The sequence below is a fragment of the Mustela putorius genome, unplaced genomic scaffold, assembly GCF_011764305.1.
Source record: "Mustela putorius furo isolate JIRA1106 unplaced genomic scaffold, ASM1176430v1.1 tig00003845_pilon_pilon_pilon, whole genome shotgun sequence".
Taxonomy (NCBI): Eukaryota; Metazoa; Chordata; class Mammalia; order Carnivora; family Mustelidae; genus Mustela; species Mustela putorius.
In genome coordinates this window covers 53917779-53937253 of record NW_025421998.1, presented here as the reverse complement: position 1 = coordinate 53937253, position 19475 = coordinate 53917779, and the positions used below count along the sequence as shown (strand labels likewise).

At 43.2% G+C, this 19475-nt stretch overlaps 1 protein-coding gene across 2 annotated transcripts in view; it reads left to right on the top strand.

The window, feature by feature from the left end:
- The window catches only part of RAPGEF5 (Rap guanine nucleotide exchange factor 5), a 223277-nt gene that overhangs the window by 89740 nt on the left and 114062 nt on the right, over positions 1–19475 (top strand). The window lies entirely within an intron of this gene.

The following is a 19475-nucleotide window of genomic DNA, read 5'->3' as shown; positions in this document are numbered from 1 at the left end:
GATCAATTCAATGGTTAACAGAGTAGGTCTTTCATTTTTTTTTTAATGGCATAAAACCGCAGTAAAAGTCTTAATATAATAATTATCAATGCAATGTCAAGTTAAAGGATCTTTGAAAATGTAAAATTCTTGCAATCAAGAAAATAATAGCGTTGGTAAAACCCAGAAATGATTGAAAATGCACGCAGCAGATGCTTTGTGAATTTTTCTAACTCTCCCACTGGGATACAAAGAAAATTGCCTTTAAAAAAAAAAAATCCCGTGACACTGTCTTTTGTAATTAGAGCTATTAAGTCTAAATGATAAATAACCATCAATGGCATACTATAAAAGAAAATAGCCCTTTGCCCTGATTTCTCCTTGAACAGCAAGAGATGTGAGTGAATTGAAGTTGGGTTCCTTTAACCCTGAGGATTGTTTAGAATGGAGGAAAGCAAGCAAGCTGATTTTCTTTTTCATCCTTTAGCATGGTCATGTCCATTAAGATAGTAAATGAAACTGCTTTGCCAAGGAGGTGAATAATTTACAACCACAACAGAGTGTGCTCCAGAATGCTGGGGTTTGGTTTTCAAAACAAAGTTCTGTGGGCCACTTCAGGGGCGGTATGTAATGCTTATAAGGCTCAGTAGACAAAGGTAATTATCTCTCTAAATGGGTGCTTGTCCCTGTCTCAGGGAATCAGGCCCTGGGAAGGAGAACTGAGTACTGATGGCACCCGTTTCCAGGAACATGAGGGCTCACAGACCAGGCTCTTGTCCTGCATGGTCCAGGACAACGATTTTATGTCATTCAGATTTTTACCTGTTAGTGTTTGTGTTTTATATATGTTGCCAAGCCTCCCTGAGGTTTGGAGCAGAGAGGTGGGTGGAAGGCAGGGGGGGAGGCTTTAGAGGAAGAATCCAGTTTTCTATTTGAGTGCCTGAAAGCGGCTTCTAGCGTTGCAGCTCCTGGGAGCGTTATTTTCTGTGAGGAAACTAGATGAGTATAATGAGTGTACCCTGTGCACAAATTCAATATTAGTTCTACACCCAAGGTCAAATGAAAGTTAATGACCATTTGCACACCAGAGATCTGAAACCCACATTTTACTTCATTCTCATAATGACAAAAAAGGAGAGCAATTTATATTTAAATTGATTTAAATTTCAAAGCATAAACACAGAGGTCTCCCCGGTACTCTCTCCTTGTCGGTGAAACTTCCTGGTAGGGCTCGACTTTCATAAAAAATTGAGCCCCGTCCCATTCCAGTTCCCTAGTGTGGGCAGGTTTGCGTTTCCTGTGGAACAACCCTGTTGCTGCCCTGCTGGATTGGTGACACCAACCAAGTGACACTTGGTGACACTTGGGTTGGTGACACTTGACACTGAGTCAGAAGCCAGCGATGCAATCAGGGCCACTTTCTTCAATGATTCAGGTTGGGCCTTTGTTGGGCCAATTAGTTGACTGAGGCAACTGATGGGTGTCTTTAATCCATGGTGGACAGGGCAGCTTCTCCCTGAAGCCTGCCAGCTCCTTTGTTCTTGGTCTTCTGGGGAGTGGGAGCTACTCCCCAGATGAACATAGGAGACATGCCACCCAGTATCCCGAGGCCAGCCTGAGAGGCAGCCTCCATGTGTCCTGAAAGGCTGGCCTCCACGTAAAGCCCTGTGGCTGACAAAGTCTTTGTGTATGGACAAAGGTCTGCATTTGAGGGGTGCCTGGGTGAGGCCGGGGAAGAGGATTGATCTGTCATCTGCTTTCAGAATTGATAATTCTGTGATGGCTCCTTTGTATACCCCTTCTTTGTATACCCCATTTTGTACCCTTTGTATACAAAGGGTATTTTTTTTAATGGCATAAAACCACAGTATACAAAGGGTACAAAATGAAAGTGATGTAGATGATTCAAATATTAGCATATTTGAGGAAATATTTAAATAAGATGATTAGATAATTAAATGGAAAGCTGCCTTAAAATGTTCCTTTAAAAGAACCCTTGCCATATGCTGTTCTTACAAAGTGACGACGTTATACGGCCTGATAAACACACCTTCCCACCAAAATCCAGCAGTCCTGGGCATGTGGCTAGGAAGTTGGACTCCCATGCATTCTGTGTCCAGTCACTCTGCTAAATCGACTGGCTGCCCTCAGCCTCAGTCTCCATCTTTCATAAAAGGAAGCGGGCATGCGTGGCTGATGATGAGAGGTCCATGCTGAGCCTGTCGGGTCGTGTCCTAAGTACCAGGTTCTTGACAACTTTCCTTCTCTTTATAAGTTGATGCCTACTCAGTAAGAATATGGGAATAATAGCTTTTGATCATTTAATTTCCTTTATAAACTTTCATGATTCGGTGCCTTTTTCCTCCTGAAAATGTGCAGAAGGCCCTTCCTGCTCCTGCCCCCCTCCTCAGAGAACATTTTCCAACTCTCATTTGTATTGACAAGTAAGAGCTATCAAGGGAAATCTTTGTCTTGGCCACATGACCCAGCTATAGTCCAGCATTCATCACATTAAAAGTCTAATTGTGTAAACAGCCATGAAAATGGAGCTGTTCTCAGTAAAACTGCAATGACATGAGCACAGGGTATGTAAGGGTAAGTAAATAATGCTCCGTAGTACAGAGGGCAGCAAGGCATTTGATTTAGCTGAATTCTACCAGTGATGCTGTTGCGATAAAAGCGAAATTTGTTTCATGTACTTTCTTTCTGTTTATGCAAAACACACATAAATACTGAACATTGGAGAATTTCTAAATCAGACATTTTCTTTGTAAGTGGCCAAACTGTGGTTTTAGCTATTTGCTTTTTTTTTTTTTTTCCGGCTGGGTCATAAAAATACCTCATTTTAATGCTCACACAGTGATTGAGATCTGTTTTTGCAGTGAGTGGGCCATAGAAATTTTGACCCCAGAGTCAATGAAGTCTTGTATTATACGACTTCTTAAATTTTGACAGTGTTTTTGTTTGGAGTTGAGGAAATAGAGATGGATAGATACCTTTAAAATAATCGTACTTTTGTTCTTGTAAAGCATTTAATTTGCACAGTAGTTAATTTGCAGTGCTTGTAATTCCTGCTCTCTGTCCCCCCTTACCCCACTCCAGTTAAGCTTGGATGGAGGCCTTGGTGTCTGCATTTTTAACCAACCTTCACCCCTAAGTGATTTGACAGACACATTCCAAAGTCTGTGCGATCCGTTGTCTCAGGGAATGAGCTGGTGTTTTACGAAGGGTGTTGGTCTAATGAAGCAAGTGTGGAGGCAATCAAAATGTTGTTTATACATTGGCTACTAACTCATTTATTAGACAACTGCCTAACTTGTCAGTGTTTCTCTACCCGACTGGAGATTTTGTCATGGGAATGATAACAGAATTCTAACGCTCTCATGGCATTAGCAGTACAAGCTTTATAAATGAAGTGAATTATTACCACGGTTTATTTGCTGGGCAGACTCAGGAGTAAGTGTACATTCTCACTGAGGTTTTCCATACTAAACTTACCAGGAAGACATTTGAGAGGGGAGTGGTCAGCATCATTTAAAGGAGAAGTAGATTTTTTAACCCTGGCTCCCAGCAAGTGCCCCTGAGCCAAAGCCACATCCTTGTAAAGCCAGTCCTTGTAAATTGTGGGCTCCTCCCAAGTCGGTAGAACAGATGGGCTTCTCTGGTTCCCCTTTTGCTAAAAAGCAGCTACCTTCTATCTTTTGAAAATTCAAACATTTAATAAAAACAAAGCATAAAAGAAAAAAAGTGAAGCATTCACTTTAAGAACTATTAAAATCAGTGGAGGTTTACACGTTATCATGTCATGGTTTTCTGGTAGAAAAATGACTGTGGGAAATGTGAGATTGAGGGTTCTTTGTATCTATCCTGAGGAACAGATGGTAGAGAGCCAAGCATCACGGATACAGTCGCCATCTCAGTTTTACAGATTCCTATTTTCTTCATTTTGATTTTTAGTTTTGTTGTTATATGTTTAGAAGGCCCATTTCTAAATCATAGTTCCAAAGGTGAAGCTAAGGAGACATGATTTTCCTCTGTCCAAAGGGGGCGGTATACAGTAAACACAAAATTGTCCCATATTAACAAAAAAACCAACTTCACCACCCTTCAGATGTGGGTCTTTAAGGGAGTTGGGAGAGTGACCGTAAGCCCTGGCTGGGAGCCTCTGTTGCTGACAGTGAATATGGGGAGGGGGGCATTTTCTCCACCATCTGTGGTCCCCAGGCAGTGTGTGGTGTGTGTCTGCCTTGTCAGGGAAGGGGCACATTCCATCATGGGGCTTCACAGTGTTAGCACCAGACACGTGGGCTGTGGGTTCGTACAGTGAGCATCTTGGACCCTTGGGGCCTCTTAGACTCATTTCTGAAACTAACGACAGATGTAGAAATCACACTTAGCATTTGTACCTAAGTGCAAGTTACTGAAGTTGCTTTGTTTTGTTGGTAACATTAGGCCCCCGTGTAATAGCTAATTAATAGTCTTATAACCAAATGGACAGTTTCATCAAACGATGACATTATATGGGTGGTCAGCACCCTCCAAGGAAATTTGCAGAGGACCTGCTCTAAGTGCAGTTTTTTTTTATTACCTTGATATTTCAAGAAGAAAGACAAATAAAACTACTGATAGTTATCAATTTTGCATGAAAATTCAAAATACATATACTTCTCTTGATATTTCAAGAAGAAAGACAAAACTACTGATAGTTATCAATTTTGCATGAAAATTCAAAATACATATACTTCTCTTGATATTTCAAGAAGAAAGACAAAACTACTGATAGTTATCAATTTTGCATGAAAATTCAAAATACATATACTTCTCTTGATATTTCAAGAAGAAAGACAAATAAAACTACTGATAGTTATCATTTTTGCATAAAAATTCAAAATACATATACTTCTCTTTGAGAGGAAATATGACTCAGTGCCTTTGGCATGGATATGAAAAATAGTTTGGGTTGACAGGCCAAGCTGTATCAAAAACCTTTTTATCCCCCACATGTGTTTTGGCTTGGTTTTATTATCTGGTAATCTTAGGAGATTATTTTATTTTGTGAGTCATTAAAGTACTTGCATTGACCTTCTAAAGTGGTCATTAACAGAGTCTCAGAATTATTCTCCACACTTAAATAAAGTAGGAAATGCTGTGCTCTTTACTTGAGACCATGACACTGTGGTCCTCAGCGAGCTGCCACCTCCCGCCAGGGACCAACATTTGAGCTCTTTTGGATTGGAACTCTTTTTTGTGATACATGGTCCATCCAGGATATTGCTCCTGCCTGGGCTGATGGTGAAATATCCCTGTTTGGATCACTCAGTCCCTGGCATGGGGGAGGGGGGGGGTCTTTGGAATCCCACAGTGCTCCTGGGCTATTCTTGTCTCTATAGAGGTGTCCATGCAAGCCACATCTCAGCTGGGTTAGGGTCTCTGAGTCTTTCTGGCTGCCTTGCCCTATGATGCCTCTTGCTGAGGCTGCAAACCCCACTGCTTTGCTGCTGCATACTCCCTGCAGCCTGTGGCCCTTTATAAGGTGGGCTCCCTTGCTGGCATCTGAGCCCAGAGCATGTAGAAGCTTTGGGGTCTTTGCACATTTCCCATCCTCGTAAAGAGGATCAACTCGGGAATAATAAGCTCTGGACCCCATCTGCCTCTTGCCTGTCAGCTTTACTGTGCTCACTGCTGAATGCACCACGAGCACGTCGACTGCCTCCTCAGGCTCAGGGTAGACTGACAGTCTCCTCTGCGTGTCAAGTTGCAATCTGCATTTCAAACTGTGTTCCTGTCTTCAGGGTTCACTCAGCCATCTATCTGGGCTCACCTTTCAGAGCCCAAGCCCACCAAGGGAAGATGAGGCTCGTAGCTCTTACCTTTTGTCTCCGCTGCCTCTCTACTGCCCTGGCCCCTGAACCCAACAGTCCCCTTGCAGTAACTTGAGGACAGCCTTGAGTTTTTCTAGCCCATTACTTCCTGACTACTTCTTGAGGGGAACAGACCTGTGGCTTCGTTATTCCAGATTTGGAACCTATAGAGTTGGTTCTTGATGTGCAAAGGAAGGTAACATTTCTCTATAAACTTCGCCCTTTCAAGGAAAAATTCTAGCTTGGGTGTCAGAAGATGGATAGTAATTACTTTGTTTCTATGTTCCTTATCTTGGACTCTACCCCAATAGTGGTGGGCGGGTCTGATTAGGAGAAAGGCCCCATCCGTGGCTAAAAGTGAAAAAGGGAAAAAGCACATTACTGTGTTGGGAATAGAAGGTAGCTACCCTCAATCAAGCACTTCAGGCCCCCCCTTTCTTCCACATACTCATCCTATGGGGTGCTTGGTGGTAGTGATTATCCCTCTTTTTCAAGTAATGAATATGAGGTTCGGGAAAGTGATACCACTTGGCAAAGATCATACACGAGAAGGACTGTAGGAACAATGCTGTATTTTTTTCCCCCCAAATGTGTCATAAAAGGCAGTTTCTTTAAATTCTAGCAGGACAGCTTAGATGAGGGTTAAGGAAAATTCACATCTTTGCCTGCCCCCTCTTGAGCTGCATACCCACCATTGATTGCTCTATTGATTGAACTGTTGGTGTCTTCGCTTGTATTTGCAAACAGAGGGACTCTTAGGGAATTGGTGGTGGTTGCTCTGTCTTAGAATTTCCCGGTAATGTCAATGGGAAGATTTAGCAGTAGCATGACTGACATTTCAGGAACAAAAAAAGCTTGGGAACATCACATGTGTGGCAGAAAGCTGTAATGTTATTTTTTAAAAGCAGATCGCTGGTCTATCATAAAACCTTAGTGAAGTGTCAGTGTAGATATGACCTGTTGTTTTTTTCTTTTTTACAATCCTCAAGGTGGATTTGTGTAGCAGTGAAAAGCAAATCAAGAAACGCAGGTTCAGGGGCACCTGGGTGGCTCACAGTGGGTTGAAGTCTCTGCCTTCGGCTCAGGTCATGGTCCCAGGGTCCTGGGATCGAGCTCTGCATCGGGCTCTCTGTTCGGCAGGGAGCCTGCTTCCTCCTCTTTCTCTGCCTACTTGTGGTCTCTGTCTGTCAAATAAATAAATTTAAAAAAAGAAAGAAAGAAAGAAACACAGGTTCAGTTCTAACTTACCCACTTGCTATGACTTGTGGCTTCCAGAGGCTCATCTTCTTATTCTGCAAAATGGAACTAACGGCATATGTCTCTGGGGCTTGTTAGGAGTCGGGGGAGTTAAATGAGATGCCCTAACGCATGTAGCTCCACATTGACACGTAGTTAGACTCAGAAATTACTTTTCTTTTATTCCCTGAGGTAAAACTTTTACTTTTTTTTTCCTTTTCAAATTTTTATTTAAATTCTGGTTAGCATACAGTGCAGTGTTGGTTTCAGGAGTAGAATTCGGTGATTCATTACGTACATACAACGCCCAGTGTTCATCGGAAGTGCCCTCCCTCATACGCACCACCCTTCTCGCCCATCCCCTACCCACCTCACTCTGTCAACCCTCAGTTTGTTCCCTATCTGTAAGAGTCTCTTACGGTTTGTTTCCTTCTCTCTGTCTCTCTCTCAGTTTCTCTTTTCTTCCCCCTCCCCGTGTGAAGAGATACTGAGCATCGCTTATCATCAGGGAAATCTAAATCAAAGCATGATGAGATACCAGCTCACACCTGTCAGAATGGCTAAAATTAACATCACAAGAAACAACAGGTGTTGGCAAGGATGCGAAGAAAAAGGGAACCCTCTTTCACGGTTGGTGGGAATGCAAACTGGTGCAGTTACTCAGAAAAACAATATGGAGGTTCCTCAAGAAGTTAAAAATAGAGCTACCCTATGATCTAGCAATTGCAATACTAGTTATTACCCAAAGGATACAAAAATACAGATTCGAAGGGATACACATACCCCAGTTTATAGCAGCATTATCAATAATAGCAAAACTATGAAAGAGCCCAAATGTCCATTGAGTAACGAATGGTTAAAGAAGATGTGGTATATTTTTATATATATAGTATATATATTACTCAGCCATCAAAAAGAATGAAATCTTGCCATTTGCAATGATGTGGATGGAGCGAGAATGTATTCTGCTAAGCAAAATAAATCAGAGAAAAATAAATACTATCTGAGTTTACTCAGGTGTGGAATTTAAGAAAACAGATGAGATAAATCTTTAAAATTTTTAATTCCTGAGAGACGTGTGGAGTAGAGAAGTGCACTGGGGACTTTTTATTTTATTTTACTATTTTTTGTAGCAGGGGAAAGAGCAGAGGCCAGGGAGAGAGAGAATCTTAAACACACTCCACACCCAGCTTGGAGCTGGACTGGGGACTCCATCTCACCTCTCTGAGGTCAGAACCTGAACAGAAATCAGGAGTCAGTCGGTTCACCTACTGAGCCACCCAGGCATCTCTTCACTAACGTCCTTTTAAATGAATGAACATCTTGGAGTGTCTAAATACCACATCTTTAAGATGCAGTTATAACAGATTGCCCTAAACCTGTCCCATCACCAGAACATATCTCTGTAAGGTTTTTAAAAACTGAAAGCTTTTCTGTATCCCAACAGAAATGGTGAAGAAAAACTGTAGCTAGGGTTAGTTTGACCATGTACACACTGTCTTGGCATTAAAAAGAAACTTGTGTTTTTCTGGCATATTTCCTCAAAAGAAGGGCAACCAGACAGGTTCCTGGGCTCAGGTACTTACGACTCTGGGAAATGGGACAAATATTTATGATCTAATCAAAGGATTTCATACAGGACACACTCTGCTCTTTTGATGTTATCATTTTTCTCTGTTGAGTAGCTTTTCCATTGACTAGACGTCTATTAAATGTTACTCAAGAGAAAGCACTGTAAAAATCTATTATGAAGTGAAGGAAGGGAACTTTGAAGGGTCTCGGCTCTAAGACAAGGCATAAGAATTGAAGGGGACACTTTCTCCCTGAGGGCAGGTTAAACCCTGCAGTCAGCAGGCGGGGGAAGCAGTCCAGAGCTGGTGTTTCTCCGGCTTGAGCCACCTGCAGCCCAGGTCCCAAGTATGTAGCATCTGATTGGGGGGGGGGGGATGGCAGTTTTTCAGCTGCCTCTGAGTTTCTTCTCTTCACTGTAGATTTATTATGTTATCTGAGTGATGTCGATTTCCAGAACATCAGTGCCTGTATATTCAAATGTTAGTACAAGCTATACTTTCTTTTGTGCAGCAAACATGTATTATCTTCTCTCTATTGGATCCAGGGTTTGGGAAGCATGGTGAGGGTACATGGGGTATGTGGGAGCAATTAACAATGAGCAAGTCATTAGGACTCTTAATTTTTATAGACTGAATTCCTCATAGGAAATTCATGTCAGTTCTCGCCTAGACTGTTTACAGTAAACCTCCTGTTTTCCTCTGTTTTCAGTCTCACTCCCGTTCAGTTCCTTTTGGACAATTTAAGTCTTCATGGTGTGTGGGAGCAGGTAAAGAGTCAGACCCAGGTACTTAACCATCTCCTCCGCGGACTTCGTGTGTGATCCCGGCCCAGCTAGTTAGCATCTCTCAGCCTCCGTTGTCTCATGTCTGAAATGAGGATTATCATAAGAGCTCTTGGAATCGGATCAAGGAGAAGGCCAACCGTACACCTGTCCTAACACATCAGTAGGATCTGATTTAACTCCGTTTTCTCTATGAAATTAATTGAGTAACTGTTAAATGGTAAATGGATCCTACTTTGGCCAGGAAGCTAGTTGTATCTACTGGTAATGGATGAATGTTCCTTGCTGGGTCTGAATGTGGCCCATCAGTACTTTGTCAGTGAACGTATCACATGTTGCTGAAGGCCCACGAAGGTGGCCCCACCAACCTAGGGACTTGCTAGCTTTTGGTTGGCAATGAGTGTCCTTATGAAACCAAGTCAGGCATGGGGTGTTGTTGGGTTTGGGCAACATGGTTTTATCCATGTCTACAACTGACCTTTCTCTTTAGTTAAGTGTGTTGGAAAATTAATTCAGAATTAAGAATGTCAGTTAAGGATGCCTGGGTGGCTCAGTCAGTTAAGTGTCTGTGTTCAGCTCAGGTCATGATCCCAGGATCCTGGGATCAAGCCCCACATCAGGCTCCCTGCTCATGGGGAGTCTGCTTCTTCTCCCTCTGCTCCTCCCCTGGCTCCTGTGTGTATACACTCTCTCAAATAAATAAAATCTTTAACAACAACAAAAAAGAATATCAGGGGCTCCTGGGCGGCTCAGTGGGTTAAAGCCTCTGCCTTCAGCTCGGGTCATGATCCCCCGGTCCTCGGTTCCAGCCCTGCATCGGGCTCTCTGCTCAGGAGGGAACTTGCTTCCTCCTCTCTCACTGCCTGCCTCTCTGCTACTCGTGATCTCTGTCTGTCAAATAAATAAATAAAAGTTAAAAAAAAAAAAAAAAGAATGTCAGATTACCAAATGACACAACTTAAAAGAAGCAAATTGCTAAATTGCAAGAAAAATGATTTAATAAATTACTAATTTTTTATTCAACAGTTAAGTAAAAATTATTGAAAGTTCTTTTAGTAATACAAACTAAGTGTCTCACGAGCCCTACTAAAAAAGTACTGAATAGATATTTAACAAACATTGGCAAAAAGAAGGATTAAATTATTAGCCTGCTCTCAGTGGCCACAGACCTCCTGCCCGCCTCGCCAGTACCTCCAGCAGAAGGGTGTGAGCAGGAGGAGATGGGAGCACCCACAGTGACAACTCGTGTCCAAAGGAGAACAGCTCAAGCAAGAGCTGGGCATATTTAGCTTAAGGATGATAATAGTTTCTTTGCTCACATCATCTCACTTGCTGCTAAATGAGCCTCCTCAGCCTGACATAGAAACCCAGCTAACTTTCCTGGCTTTGCTTTCTGGCATTTCCACAACACCGTGTGCTGCTCGCTGGGCCCGTGTCAGATCCCTAGCTTACGTCTGCCTTACCTCTGTTGATACCAGCTCTCTGCCTTGACTGCCCTTCTTCCCCTCACCTCATCCACTCACCAAAATCCACCTTTTCCTCGAAGACTCTTCTTCCGTCATCTTACCCTCTCCCCCAGACTGGATGTGACATTAAGTGTTTGTATCTGCCTTAACATTTTTACTTTCTGAATCGGTCCTATTCGTCAGTTCAATAGACAATTACTTAGCAGCACTCTGTTGTAGAAATGATTCCAGGTCCTTAGAATAGGAAAACATACCCTCTCCCCTCAGGAACTCGTGGTGTAGATTAGTCAAGACAGAGGTTTGTGTTGCTAAGTCTAAAACACTGAGATAAGAAAATGTACATGTACAGAAAAAGAACTTTGTTAGGCCAAGAGGGGGGACCTCGTTTAACCTAGAGTCTTGAGAGGACTCAAAAGGATCGTCACCGAGGAGATGGTGTTAGACGTGGAGAGCGCAGTGGACAAGAAAATTATCCCCTGTCGAAGGCAGGAACAAGGCAGTCCAGGCTAGAAAGAAAGAAATGTGGGAGGTGCATCTGGGGAGAGAGTCTGAGACCCACAGGGGCCTGGACTTCAGGCTTGGGTTGAGGCTTCCACCTGAATGTTCCACAAAGTAGGGATCCCAGGTGTGTCCAAGCTCTCAAAGCTGCACAGCCTTCTGTGCCCCCCTGCATCAAGGTTGCCGGGGATGGGGCCTCACTTGGTACTCAGGCCCCTGTAAGACTATCACATCTGGTGGGGAGAGGCACCTGAAGGTGATGGGGATTCTGAAGGGATGGGGAGCTAGTGTGAGCAGGCTTGCCTTTTGGAAGGGGAACTTGGCACCCATGTGGAAGAGAGAATGAACCGGAGGAGAGGCTGGCTGGGCGGCTGTGCCCATGGCCCCGGGGAGAGGCGGTGCAGTCCTGAGCTCTGACCATGGCAGAGAGGAGGGAGGATGGAGACATTTCAGGGGTGGAAGTGATGGGGTGTACTGAGAGGCCGATGTGAGGGCAGAGGGGAAGGAAGAGAAGAACATGAAGACACCTGGTGGTGACGTAAACTAAAATTCTGTAGGAGGAGGGAGAGGCTTGTGAAATCCAGTGGATATGATGCTTGTGGTTTCAGATCATTGTGTGCCCCTACCTCCCCCTGCCCCCTGCAGAGGACAGAGGCTATGCCCCTGTTCTGTGATAGCAGCTTGTACCTTGCAGGGGTGTGATGGTCTGCAGCATGGAAATGTTCGGTGTATAACTGGAGATGGGATCTGGGGCTCCAAAAAGAGGACCGAGATGGAGACACAGATCTGGGAATAACCTGCATAACTGTGAAAATCGAAACCATAGGAACAGATAAGATCACCGAGGAAAGAGGCAGAGAGAGAAGAGAGAGCCTGTGGGAAACTTGCATTTGTAGAGGCTTCCAAGATGATAAGGACCCAGAACAGAGAGTTTTAAAACCGCAATCCCAAGTTCAGCTCAGAGGACTGAAGAAAGACAGTTGGGACAGAGGTGTCATAGGCACTGGTCAGCTTTCCACGTGAAGTTCAGACAGTGCTCTGGGTGGGCCTGATTTGTCATACTATTTGGCCTATCTTGATGGGGAATGCTGAGCAATATTTTTCAAATTTTAACACTAAAAAAAATATGACGATGAAATGAAGACTGTAACTGCTTTTTTTCCAATTATGTTTTAAAGCCTAGAAAAAATTGGAGCAGTTTGAAGCATTTGTGATTATATATTGGTAACCAAAAATAAACAGACTCGATCAGCATTTCTAGCTGCCAGCTCGTTTGCACGCCACCTCCGGGGGAACGCTCTGCCTGCCGAATGGGGATGGAGCCTTGGGGAGGGGCTTCCCAAAATAAATATTAGGGCCTTTCTCCAGGAATGGTACAAAAAAATAGCTGGTTATGTAGATAATGCGGAACAGGGCTCTGCCTCCTGTGGCCTGGAAACACCTCTGTGTTTTTCTAGCATGGTCAAGTCCACGACCCACTGAACACACGAAGCAGCCCAACCTGATACACGCCTCATCCACATGGTGAGAGATCCTCGATGTTACTAGTGGGGAGGCATTGTGATGTTTAAACTTCATTTCTGTTCTTTCTATTGTATCATGTTGTGTTTCGTTAGAAATGGTGGTCAGGACCCAGAAGAACAGACTCGCTGGTGTGCGGTCTGACCAGCACCGTACCATTCTGTCCATGACAGACCCAGACTTGAACCATCACAGATAACATATGTCATACAGGGAGGGCTGGTGCAGGTTACTTAACGTCATCTCTAGAATTGGGAGGATTTTACCTGTCCCCGTCTTCGGGGCGTGTGGACATCAGAATGAGACCCTTCATGAAAATTCTCTCTCTGTAAAAATTGCCCAAATTTTAATTCTTGGCAAGTACTCAGTGAATTCTTTTTCTGGACTGTGCTGGTTTCTCACATTAAAACTTGAAATGCTGAATTTCTATCTGTAGTGAAATTTTGGGTGGGCTTGTCAATTAAAAAAAAAAAAAGAAAGAAAAGAATAGTTTGGTTAGTTTATAAAGAACACTTTTAAGTATAGTCACCCAGTGCATAATGATCATTCTGTTTAATATTCTGTGAGTACGGCTCTTTCATATCTTTGCAAAATGGATCAGAGATTAAATGAGCATTTTTTGAAAGGACATCAGCCTTCTTTGCAGTTAAGTAATAATATTAGTAGAGTTATTAAGTTTTCTTAGCAATCGATTGTCCTCGGAAGTCATGAGGAGAGAAAACCTGTTCTGAAGGTAACACAGAAGGGATATAGTAAGGCAAGCCCTAAAATCTTGGAGGCTGTCTCCAGTAGCTCATCTTGAACAGCTCTTGGCTAACTTACAAATAGAGACATTTAAACTAAGTACTCTTCTGTGAATTCGTGCTAATTAATCCACAGATATACTTAGTTCTCATGCGGGCTCTCATGTTCACTGCTCAAAATACATGCTTTAGATCTTGTGCTTATGACTTTTGTTGTGGTTAAGTTATTTTCAAAGGCCTTTTCTTGCTTTTGGACTCTGTGCTGAGAGATAAGGAGATGGTTTGTGTTGGCAGAGAGGGTGGCTCCGTGCCTCCCTCAGTCCCAGAAGCTGTCATTCCTGTGTACGTGTTCCGCCAGAGGGAACTGTCCCAGAATCAATATTTATGTAGGGATTTTTCCCCAGCCTACTCTTACTCTGATCAGATAAAAGAAAATTCAGCTCAAAACTCTGAGTAACTGCTTCCTCCTCCTCCTAGCACATGAAGCACACCACGAGGAGGCATGAAGGGAGAGATCGTGTTTGTATGTATTCCTTGACATTTGTCTTCGTATCCAGGGGTCACTAGAACACTCTTTCTTACGTGACTGACTGCATATTTCATACATGAGGCATCCCGGGGTGATCATAAATCCTCAGAAGCCCAGCATCAGTATATTTTTTTTTCCAAGTAGTGTATGTGAACTTCCGGCTAACATACTTGGAATTTTACTTTTTGGAATCATACTTTTTCAGTATTTCTAAGAAAATGATGTTATTTGTGTATTGGAGGAGACCACACTCTTGTCCTGCTTCAGGACAAGGGCTGCAGCTAAGAGCCTCCCAGAACGTTGAGAGTCTCCCTTGAGCAGACTGAGACGGATTGCCGAGTTCCCTTTGCCACATCCTTGCTGAACTTGCTTGTGTGTACAGTTCTCGCTCTGTGAATCCAACCTTAGGGCTGGTCAACTAATTTTGAGGTCTTCAGAGATGTGACAAGAAATGTAGTATTGTTTGGGGGTAAGCCAGAAGTAGAGGACGGAGTCTTTCTCCCACTATGTTTTGATGCTAATCCCTGTCTCCTTTGTTTCTATTTATATGTACAAAGAATTATGCCTAAACCTTAAAAACATAGTGCTTGCTCTCAATCCTGAAACTGTTTTTTATTGTCGTGCATGTCCTCTGTTGTAGTGTAATGTGAAATAGTCCATGCCTAGGTGCCAGAATGTTGTTTCAAATAAACAAATAAAATCTTTAAAAAAAAAAAAAAAACATGGACAGGATGGTTTCTGCTCACACGGTCCTGCTTTTGCGTCCTTGCCCCTTCACAGTTACTATGACTTAGCCGAGCTAGGTTGTCTCCTGGCCTCAAAGTATCCCTTGTCAGAGCCGTGGGTCCCTGTGTCTGTTCACTTAGGACTTGGTGGACCATCATCACAGCCTCCTACACAGTGGCCACTGGCTTGCCTGGATGATCGATGTGGGAGAGTCCTTGTTAGCCATGGTTTTGTGTAAGTCTAAAAGCAACATGGATGGACGGCTCAGCTGCTCTGGTTCCTACAGACTTTCCTCTTTGGGATAGCATCTCTCTCCATCTTGATTGCTTATAGACCCAAAGGCCAAAAACACACTCAAAGAAGGTATTCAAAAACTTTCTCTGCACTTTTGACATTCAACTTCACTGTTTTGGGGGTGGGGGAGGGGAATGCTGGGGAATGCTGAGTTTACTTGATCTTTCTACTTTCCGGAAATTGAAGACCCTCTACTTATTCGATATTCTTTCATATGCTCTGGTTGAGCTTGACCAAAAACAGGAAAGGATTTAAGCTTCCCAGTTCTGCAGACTCACCTATTTGGCCAAGGGCTTCCAGCTGCCTTTTTGAGATCCTTGGCAGTGTTGGTGCTCTTTCTGTCGTCTGGTTGAAGCTGTGTACTTAAACTGCTTGTTGGTATGACTTTGCTCGCACCTTCTAAGACACCATACCCTTACCACCCTGTCTGAGCTCTCCTTTCCCCCAATTTTCCCTACCTTTCTGAACCAAGACAGAGCAACACTTCCACCATACATCACTTCCACACACACACCAGGCACCTGTGAGGCCGGATCTTATCCTCTCAAACTTCCCTTTCTCACACCACCAAGAAACATAAGGAAGATAAGCACGTGCCTGGAATGGGCCAGGCCACACAGTAACCTAGAGGCACAGAAGATGCGCTGAGTACCAAGAGGAGAGGATGGAGGAGTGCTGTCCCTGATGCAGCTGGCCAGAAGCCGCCTTTTCCTCCACGTGGCCCCGAGGACAGCACTCTGTGGTGTGCAGGGGTCTGATGGCCCCTGCTAGATGGCTCCTTCTGGTCAGGATCACATCTTAGACAGCTTGATCGTTTTCCAGCGCCTGTCCCTTTGCTTTGCACACAGGCGTTCCGTCAGTGTTTTCTGAACCATGGACGGAAACTCTGAATTAACTTTCCACTTGTTCAGTATCATTCCAGTTGTTATCTGAAAACTGTGGACCCCACTCAGTGTATTCTGTTCTCAAAGAAAGCACAGCACTAACCTTGACTGATGGTGCCCCCTTTCTGTGGTTCCCCCCTATAAGAAACCTGTATCTTTTTCCACACTTGCCTATTTTTAGTCATTTTCTCCAGACTCTGTAACATCTCCCTCCAGCCTCAAACACAGACAGTCCAGAGGTGGAAGTTCTAACTGGAAGCTAGTTACTACCTCTCCTGCTCAGCTGGTTAGACCTTTTTACTGCTGACTGGTGAGGGTAGGAGGGTCACTGACTCTGTCCCCTGACCTTGGCAGAATGTCACCTGGGAGCCCTTAGGGTTCCTTTCCTGGAGGACCACCTGCCTGTTGTCTGGGAACTAGACCTTGTTTTCCTTCTATGATGCAGTAGGGCATGTTCTCACTTTTAAGAAACCATTTATGAGAGACAGCCCCCTCCCCTACAAAAGAGGCCCCAAATAAGAGTACAATCCTGAAAGATTATGGACTATGAATTGTTTCTGATGGAGATCATTTTCTACAACTAAATCTCGGTTTTCCTGTTTCTCTTGTGATGAAGGGATTACCTTTTGGTAAGGAAAAAGATTTTAGAGATTTTTAGTTAGACATCATGGAAATATAACCCAGATTTTTTTTTTTAAGATTTTATTTATTTGTCAAACAGAGACGACAAGTAAGCAGAGAGGCAGGCAGAGAGAGGAAGGGAAGCAGGCTCCCTGCCGAGCAGAGAACTCAATGTGGGGCTCCATCCCAGGACCCTGGGATCATGACCTGAGCCAAAGGCAAAGGTTTTAACCCACTGAGCCACCCAGGTGCCCCAACCCAGATTTTTTAAAAGTGTAGTCCTGGGATGCCTCGGGGGCTCAGTTGTTAGTTATTTGCCTTCTGCTCAGGTCGTGATCCCAGGGTCCTGGGATTGAGCCCTGCATCAAGCTCCCTGCTTAGCAGGGAGCCCACTTCTCCCTCTCCTACTCCCCCTGCTTGTGTCCCTCTCTTGCTATGTCTCTCTATGTCAAATAAACAAATAAAATACTTGAAACAAATAAAGGCATGGTCCTCTCAAAAAAGAAATAGCAATGCAGTAATCTTAACATGACAACAATATGGCAGATTATTGAATGAAGTGGATTAACCTGAATAAATTCTATGAAATGTCTCTTAAAAAATTAAAAATTAGGGGCACCTGGGTGGCTCAGTGGGTTAAAGCTCTGCTTTCGGCTCAGGTCATGATCTCAGGGTCCTAGGATAGAGCCCCACATTGGGCTCTCTCCTCAGCAGGGAGCCTGCTTCCCTCTCTCTCTCTCTCTCTGCCTGCCTCTGCCTACTTGTGATCTCTCTCTCTCCCTGTCAAATAAATAAATAAATCTTTAAAAATTTAAAATAAAAACATGAACTTAGTTGGCAAAATATTCCAAATTCAATTTTCTTCATTTTCATCTAAATTAAAACCTTAAAGAGCAAAAATTCAAATTACAACATAAAGGAAGTACCAAGATACGGTTCCCACTTCATATGGGCACACTTGTCCCACGTTAGTTGCTCTCCAGGAGAATGCTCCCCACTACAGGCTGAGGAAAGACTTATTTCAGTTAGTTAAACAGAGTTCCTAACTCTGTAGCCAAGGCTTTTTTTTTTTTTTAAAGTAGGTTCCATGCCTAGCTTGGAGTGCAGTGCAGGGCTTGAACTCACAACACTGAGATCAAGACCTGAGCTGAAATCAAGAGTCAGATGCCCAACTGACTGAACCCCCTGGGTGCCCTGAGCCATTGCATTTTTAAGTGGAATTTAAAATGTTATTCTGTATTTTTCTCTTGGCATTCTTGTTTCTAGTTTTTCAGAGAAATCATGGGAGTTTTTCTTTCTTCTTAAGTTTTCTCATAATCGGGCAACAGTAGCAACAGGGGACCCCCTTTGAACAAACATTAATGAAACTTTTTGCTGAAAATAGAAGAGAAGCTTCTGTCCACTTCCGCTGTTCCTGCCTGGCCTATAGATGCTCAGTGATGGGAGTTATCCTAGTTATTCATGGTGTTTAAAAGAAGAATTTCCCTTCCCTCTTTTTCATAAATGGTTATGAAAGCAGTTGTTTCTGTAAGTAGGGGTAGTCATGTTGTACCGTTTGGGGCACTCGGGGAGGAACTGCTCATCTGCTGGTTTTTACAGAGCTCGTACTGCGTACCCAGCAATTTAGATGCACTTCATGCCAAGTAATACACAGTAGGCATAAAAGGCATACAAAAGCCAGAGGTACATGAAATGCTACTCTAAAAAAAGTACAGAGCAGAGAGCACAATATTTGAATGTCTACAAAACATTACGAACCGAACCCATAACTACGGTGCGTGACTTCACTGTCAGAAAGATTGGTAATGTTTTTGCCCTGCTTTTGATGGAGAGAGCAAAAGAAAAAAATGGCATGGCAGATGCAAGGAATAATTTCTTCTACTTAGGAGTCGTGCTTGATTGCTTCTTATCCTCATCTACCCTGACCCCCAGCCATCTTCAGTTCATTGGCAAGGGGTGTCCATTTTGCCTAAAAATTCAACTCCAGAGCTCTCTGTATCTCCACCTCCCTGGCCTGAGTCATCATCATTTCTGGTCAGGATGTCAGCAAAAAACTGGTCTCCCTGCTTCCTCTCTTGCTTCTCTCGAGGCTGTTCTCCACAATGAAGCTAAAGGAACTCTTGAAAATATGCATCAAATCATGTGATTCCCAATTTAAAAGTCCTTAGTGCTTTCCTCTGTTCTTAGGCTTATATCTGAATTTGCAGAGTGGTCCATGTTCTCTCTAGCTCCTGTCACTCTCCCATGCCATGGGTGGCTCCATCTCAACCTTGAGGTAGCAGCACAACTGTCACTTCTTCAGGGAAGCACCATCTCCCCACTATGCCACCACCAGAAGTGGCCAACCCCCAGTTTGTTTTCTGTCATATCCCCATTTATCATGATCATCTTATTTTTAAATTAGTATTATATTATTTTTAAATTAAATTATATTATATTTTAAATTATTATATGTTATTATATAATATATATAATATATAATATATTATACATATTATTATATATTTTAAAATTATTATGATTATTATTGTTTGTTACAGTAGTAGGTGTGCAGTGACTGTCTTCCCAGCTAGGATGTGTAATTCATCATAAAGTCGGAGCTCACCTGCCTTTTTCCAGGAGTAGCCCCCATGCCAGGCACATAGTCGACACTCAGTAAATATTTTGAAAGTGAAAGAGCAAACTGTACCAAGAGTAAAATAATTAAATCCCTCTGCCTGGATCAGGGTTGTATAGAATGTCATTGTGAAGTTGGAGATTAGGA